This window comes from Anguilla rostrata, chromosome 3 (genome assembly GCF_018555375.3).
Source record: "Anguilla rostrata isolate EN2019 chromosome 3, ASM1855537v3, whole genome shotgun sequence".
NCBI classification, from domain to species: Eukaryota; Metazoa; Chordata; class Actinopteri; order Anguilliformes; family Anguillidae; genus Anguilla; species Anguilla rostrata.
Genome location: NC_057935.1, coordinates 18,447,018 through 18,453,542, shown reverse-complemented (window position 1 = coordinate 18,453,542; position 6,525 = coordinate 18,447,018).

The window sequence follows — 6,525 nt, the reverse complement described above, 5'->3', positions numbered from 1 at the left end:
TTTACAGTTGTGTAGAAATGTGCTTTTTAATGATGTGAATATGGCCACATAATGGCATACAAAAATATTCCTGAGTGTATCTGGGGCAGTTCTTTTTTTATGTGGTGGAGGTGTAGCATAAAAATTAGGGAACTGGGGTTGCAACTCCAAGGAGTTTGAAGGTTTGATTCATAGGTGGGGCACTGCTGTTGTGGCTTGGAGCAAGTTGCTTAACCTGAATTGCTTGAGTAAATGTAGTGCCTTATAAATAGAATATCTGTAAAATGTAACTTGCTCTGGATAAGAGCATCTGCTAAATTTAAAACATAATGCTTTCTTATAGATTAATTGAAATCATTTATTTTATCATCTTCCTCTAATTTCTTTCCAAAAGGATACCTTTACTGAACAATCTAAAGTGAATATATCTCAGGGTTTCCATGTTTCTTGCTTGTAATACTATCAAAGATTATATCAGATAATTATTGGGTTTTTCATATTAATACTGTTGTCTTTCAAGAACATCCACTAGGGTCTCTATCAGACATAATGTCATAGCTCTAAGCATCACAAAGATGGCAGTTACTTCAGTGGTCCAATCTGCTACTGCACATTTAATACATTTAATAGCTTAGCAAATGCTAATTTAGCAATGTAGCATTTACACAGACATATTCCGCATCATGTGCCAAAGCTGAAACCTGCATCTTTCTGGTTCAGTTGCCCTAACCAGTGGTGCACACCGACACCAGTATCTGCAGCTGTTGGAGCCAGTGAGGGTGGGGTTCAGTGGTGACACGAATGCATTGGTGGGGGGGGGGGGTCTCTGATCACCACTGGAAAGAATCAGAGCAGAAACAACTTTGCCAAGCTGCAGTTAAAAATACCAGCTAGGCCCAGACTTTGAATGTGAAATATGAAATATTACGGCCAGATATTTGTTTCATTGGCTGCCCCTGAGATAACTGCTTGAGCTGAAGAGAAGTGCCCTTCATCACGACTTTCATTTCATTCTTGAAATATTAAAAATAAGTGCAGCGGTATTATTTTGGAGGGCAAATGTTTTATTTATTCCTGTAAAGGTAATTCCAACTAAAAGCCAAATAAAAAATTCCTTTTGAACTAAAAGTTCCATTTCCATTGACAGGAATGTATTGACACAAAGAAAGTGCAGTGCCTGAGGCTGGACGGATTTTTCATGTATTGAACAGCAAATGGATGGAAGCATTAACCAGAAAATGTGAAGAAAAACAGGCAGACAAAGCATTATGTGATTTCTGCCATTTTAATTCCTATTTTTAATGCTCCTCCCCACCCCCCTTCTCCCCAGTTTGGAATGCCTAATTAGAGCTTGTTAAATGCAAAGTCTTTTACCTCAGGGACATTTCTGTTCTTTAACTCTGTACTCCAACACATTTGAAATAAAAAAATGAATATTAGGTTAAAGTGTAGACCGGCTTTATTTTGAGGGTGTTTACATACATGGAACAAAGCCATTTGACAGATGAGACTTATTAACTACTACCAAAGTGATGGGAAGAAGAAATTGTGGAGAAAAAATGGCGGTGATTGCAGCAGGATGACCTCTGAAGCGTGCAGAAACAGATCCAACCAAAAGCTTCAAAACTCATTGAACGGCACTTCACCTTGCAGTAGGGCCCCAAATGCACTGCTAAAGCAACCAATGAGTTTTTCAGCAATAAAAAGTGGAATGATCTTGACTGGCAATCACCTGTCCCGAATCCAATTGAACATGCATTTTACTTTCTGAAGACAAGACTGATGGCAAGAACATAAAGTTTCCACCTCCGTACCACCTTATCACATTGTACGTCAAAATTTGGGCACATACAGACATGAGCCGGAGGAAGACTCTTCTTGCAACACGTCAAATGGCAGGCACCCAATCAGACAGTCTGGATTGCCACTATGCGATGAGATGCTGTCATCCAGGCCAACTGGTCAGGGCTATCGGGTGCCCCCTTCCTCCAGTGCCTGGGACAACGTGACCAGTTGACCCCCCTAAGATGGCTAGCCTGCAACTGATACCCTCTTTTCTCTGGGCAATGCAAGAGACAGTTGTGTCACCCTGTGGGATTGTCAGCCACAGTCAGCACTGGTATGGCAGAGATTCGTTACCAGACCGTGGGGCTCATCCATGCACAGTGCTTTCAGTAGTTGCATTTCTTTACACCAAAAAACAAAATAAGTTCTTCTTCATTGTATTGCAGGGGACCATACTGTTGAAAACAGATAACAGGAAAACAAATCACTCAAGTATGTAAATGGACATCTTACGCAAGTCCCCGCAACCACTTTATTATCCTATGATTAAACAATGACCTCATTTGCCTGATGAAAACAGTTTCTAATTAGCAGAAGGCTGACTTCCTTCCTCTCCAAGCTGGTATTTATTTGTTTAATTATTTAACTATCAACAACGGCCAAGATTCAGATGAAAAGTCAAACATCCCTCGAGGAAGAAGAAAAGTCGCTTTGAATTCATATTGCCACTAAATCAATTGAAATAAGCCGCATATTAACCAATTATTTATATAATTATGGTTTTATAAATATCTCAGTTTCATTTTTTTTCCTTTACAGAATACACACTGACTGTGTTTGCACTCTCAGAAAATCTGGTTGATATTTTTCAGAATAAAAAAGAAGATTCACAACTGAAGTAATATTATTTCAATGATGCCACAACAGTGAGGAAGATTGTGTTTGTGTGGAATGTATGGTGTTACTGCTGAAAAAAAAATAATATTGTCCACCTACAACAAAATGAGGCATTAATGCCCATTTAGGTAGAAGAAATTATATACAAAGGTTTTCATTTCTGAGGGCATTGAAGTGTCACTCAAGCTTAGGAAAAAAAACATAATGCAACTATTGAAAATAAACTGCATGTATTTAAAGACCACATATAATTCAGGAGCACTATTATCATGTGAGTAAGAACTGGGCAGCAGAAAACATTTAACTTTAACTGGCTCCTTTCATGATTCATGAAATTCAGACAAGTATATGTGAAAGTTTATAAGACAATTATATATGGCTCTGGTTATTTGTATGTTATCTCTGCCCTGCATTCAAATCAGAAATAGCTAGAAAAATAAACAAGTTTACTTTTTTAAAGCTACTAGAACTAGGGCGCAGCCATCTTGAAACAGGTTAGGTTGTGACGTCAGTAGTTTGGCTTTTTTCAGCTGCTCAAGCCATTCCTATTACTTAGGCTACTTACTTTCAGTGAGCTCAACAATGAATCATGAGGTAAAAAACAAAACCGAGGGAAGGTCATTTGTATTGCCCCAGGATGCTCAAATAAGTATTACCACACAAAACCTATTAATCTTCTTGAATTGCCTCTGATGAGACCAAAACTATTGCACCGCTGAGCTGACTAGCTGCACTGAAATGGCCTATCGCAAATTTAAAGGAATGATTGTTAATCATTCAGGCAAAAACAGGTTCAGAATGGTAAGGAATAGTGACGTTCTCCAACTTGGAGAGATGAGACATGGAGTTCAATAATTGATCTTTTTTCAGTGGGTCTGCGTCATTGCACTTAATTATACAGTCCTGCGGCTTTTTTATTTTTTTGCTCAAAGAAGGTTAACCTTATGCTTTCAGCATACAACTCTCCCATAGAAACACAAACGTTCTCCTTAGCCCCCATAACATTTCCTCAACCCCATCCGCAAGAGACAATAAGGCCAGTTTGATCTGGCATGATTCTGCTGAAGTATGAGATGCAGCGGTCCTATCAGATTGATTTCACACCTGGGGCAGATCTGCCTCTGTTTGATCCTGAATATCTGCCATGTCCAAGCGGAGATGCCTCTCTCAGAGCTGTCAGTTTACATACTGTAACAGTGTTTGCACATTTTCACAGAGTGGGATACACTTCCAGGCAATTCAAGTAAACCTTATTGTGTGTATGCCTGTATTGCAGTCAGGAGTGTTTGGTCTTTATAATTATTTTTATAGTTTTTTGTGTTATTATTTTTTATAAATGAGCCTTTGGTTTTTGTCAATGAAATGATGCCTTTGACACTCATTGACTTCAAGAAAAGAACGGCAGAAAAACACTGTGCATTGTGTCACATCAAGTGATTACCAGCTTTAAAACTGTGTACTATTCAATATAAAATTTGCTAAGGAGAGGTCATTCGCATTATAGCTGAGACAGCAAAATGAACCCATCCATTGAAGCATTCAGACTGCTTGCATTATTACCTTTTCAAAGACAAAAAAGAAGTAATCATCCATCATAGGATCAGGGGTTTACGAGGCGAAGATACAGACTGGAATTTGTGCTTTAAATAATGCATTTGAAGCAGCTTAGGAGGGTTGTTTTTAATCAGGTTAAAAAGTGGCCCAAGGAGAAGCGTGCTGCAGTGAATTCAGTCAAGTTCATCCAAACTACAGAGCCTGCCTGGGTTTGTGGGGGGAAAAACAACCCCACATTAATATTTCAGGGGAATCATTTTTAAATGTTACATGAATCAACATTATGTGTAGCTACATAGGTATTGGTTATTCAATTATACATAAAACAAAAAATGAAAGGCTGGGAAAACTGTATTTTTTTATTTTATTACATCACTAATTTTATCATTAAAATAACTCTGCCAACATGATGTATGAAATAATTATACTGTAAGTATAAGCTACACAGTTCTAGATGTTATACTATTAGGTTTACAGTCATGGGATTTGCATTTATGAGAATGTACTGCAGAGATTAAACCTGTGCACAGTACAGATAAAAATCCTTTCCACATTTCTCTTTAGGGCTGAATGTTCAAATTCATACTTGCAATTCAGTTTCGCAACAGTGAAAGACAAATGCGGAGCTGAAGACAAATGATGAATTGCATTTTAGCATTCCACACACCACCAAGTTCCCTCTTGTGCCACAAAATAAGAAAGATGTATTTGTGTGTTGTAGCCTTTGTGATGCAAGCTGCAGTTGCTGTTTGATTGAATGCCCAGTTTTTTATTTATATTTTATTTTTGCTTTAGAGAGGCGTGCTGAGAGTGTTCAATCAACAATCCTTTCTTAACCTAGTGCTTAAATCTCTTTTTCAGAGAATGTTATCCCCTGGTTCTGACACTTAGTGTGCGTTTGACTTTACTTTAGTCTGAGGAATAAACAGATGTGTATTCCTTTTTGCTTGTAGTACAATATGACTCTTGTGGTCTAATAGTGTTTAATAATGGTTGTCACTCAAATGCTTGCTTTCGCTTTCAGGGAGTAAAACTTGCTTTAGGGATGGAACATGTGTCAGGGGCACATGATCAACCAAGATATGTTCTAACATATGAGAGAAAATGTGCATTATAGTGCGACATGAGTTACACTTCACTTTAAACGCCATGCTTTCAGGAACGCATAAACAGCATTTATTTGTAATCAGAAGAACTTGAATGGTCCACATTGCATAGTTTGAGTCTTACCTTCAAAAAAGAAGGAGATGGGGGGTAAAACTTAAGGAAGAGTCAAGAAAATTGAAGGTTGAGTTAACTGTCTGCTCATGAGTGCTTTGCCGTGCTATCATTGTGCATCCAGATTATAATTAGCCACCGATTTGAATCTCACTGGATCATTAAAACATGTATTATTCATAGAAGCCTAATAAGAGAATGGGAGAGAATCGTTCACAGAATGCAGCCGTCTGAAAGCTGAGACAGACTTACTGGGCTTAACTGTTTATCAGAATCAATTTTTAAAAGGCCGAAATTGGCGAGTAGATGCCAGCACCCTATTAAAATAGGAACGGTTTAAAGCAGGCCTGAACAGCCATATTAGAGGCAGATAGGTTGGTCTGTTGCCCAGAGCGACATGCTGCTAAAGTTCTTTACTGTGTGGGCTCAGCTTGGACATTTCAATAAATACCACCCAGACAGAAGCCTTACTAAATTATTATAGAGAGCTAAAGTTAAGTTCAAAAAGTTAAATAAAAAGCCAAACCTATATAACCTAGTAGATGGTGGTCAATTCACTCGGCTACATTGATGAATGTTTTTAATTCAAGGTTTAAAAACAGCATAAAAATGACTTTAGAATGAACTACATTCCCCTCTTAAATGTCTAAAGAACAGAAAGGAACCTGGGTTACACACTGCTGTATTTTAATGTTTTTATTTTATTATTTTTTTTTGTTTTTGTTTTTTAATTGTTTCATGAACGATGTGGGCCGAAGCCGAGCGGATAAAGCCTGAAGACAACTCAGTTGAGATTACTTTTTAAAAACTCCCTTTGCTTCCTTGTGTGTTACAATTCTCAGCTACCATGTTTTGTGCTGCAGGTTCCGGGTGGTCAGGATGTTTTCTTTCATATTTTAACACATTTTTAGATAGTTAGGCTGGAGTAGGAAGAACATTTACTGGAAGACTCATTCCTTTTGCTTTGCCCAGTTGTGAGGTTAGAACTGTGCATGTTGTTCAGAAAGCAGAGTTTGGAAAGTGCAGAAATACATTTTCTAAAGTTGGAATTTGTTCTGAACAAAGCATATTTAGATTGCAAATTCTTTGCAA